The sequence below is a fragment of the Triticum dicoccoides genome, chromosome 1A (assembly GCF_002162155.2).
Source record: "Triticum dicoccoides isolate Atlit2015 ecotype Zavitan chromosome 1A, WEW_v2.0, whole genome shotgun sequence".
Lineage (NCBI taxonomy): Eukaryota > Viridiplantae > Streptophyta > Magnoliopsida > Poales > Poaceae > Triticum > Triticum dicoccoides.
Window position 1 is genome coordinate 265,741,872 of NC_041380.1, and position 1,188 is coordinate 265,743,059.

Sequence of the window (1,188 nt, forward strand, 5' to 3'; positions counted from 1 at the left end):
CTGAAATGTGAGGGGGAGTTACAGTTCTACCCTTGCCTATAGGCTTCTCGGCTTGGGTCTGTGTACTGAGGATCGGGGATAGTAGAGTAACTTTGCTTCTCCCCAAATAGTGGGCGGGAGCGATTTCGGGCGAGGAGGGCGTGTTTTGAACTATAGTGGGCGCGAGCGATTTCGGGCGAGGAGAGCGTGTTTTGAAATAGTGGGCGCGAGCTATTTCGGGCAAGGAGAGCGTGTTTTGCCGACCATGGTTTATGAATTATTCGGCACATGTCATTTCGGCCGAGGAGAAGGCGCGCTTGGATGAAGTTACGAACCTACCCTCGATGTACAACGGGCCAATTGATGCGTGTCCCACATAGGATGGTAATTTCGCGTCTCCCATTTATTTGATCGGGCGAATTCCACCGAGCAGAGAGGATGTTTAACGGTTCATTCAAATTTTGGGAGAACGAGCATCCACGTCTACCTTACCAAGTCGATTCGGATCAAATTTTGAAATATTAGCTTGCCACTTCATTTTTAGATGGAGAGATGATGCTTGGGAGTAATGTGTTTTTACATGCTCGTTGCTAGCAATTTACTATATGACAAATAGTTCACCCACTCAAAAACGTGAATCAAACCCAAAATGAAATATCTCAATTCAATGAAATAACTCGTTCAGTAGGTCAAAATAGACTATCCAAAATTGAACACCTCAATCGAGTAGCATGTTGTACAATATTATAGTACTCCATGAACATGTTGAAAGTCAAATTAATGAACTTGTTTGATATACGCATATATCCGTTCATGTGTGGATTGCAGACAACATGTTCTCCAATTTAAATATTTGAATGCAAGTTTATATCGAAACATGGTTTATATCAGTCTTTGATGCATAAAACGCGACCTCCCCCTCTCCCGGACTCCTGTTCTCTCTCTCTCTCTCTCTCTCTCTCTCTCTCTCTCTCCGACAATCTTCAATTCTGTCGCACACATCCGACACAAAAACCTTGTTGGCCCCTCTCCCTTCTCTCCATCTCTCTCTCCCTCTCTCTCTCTTTGTGTGTGTGTGTGGGGGGGGGGTCTTTCTAGTTTGCATGCATATATACACCATCTATAGGTCTCTCTCGCACACTATGTATGATACTCTAGCTAGTCCAAGCTAGATATCTTGGGTGCACTCGTCGTACGCACACAAATTCC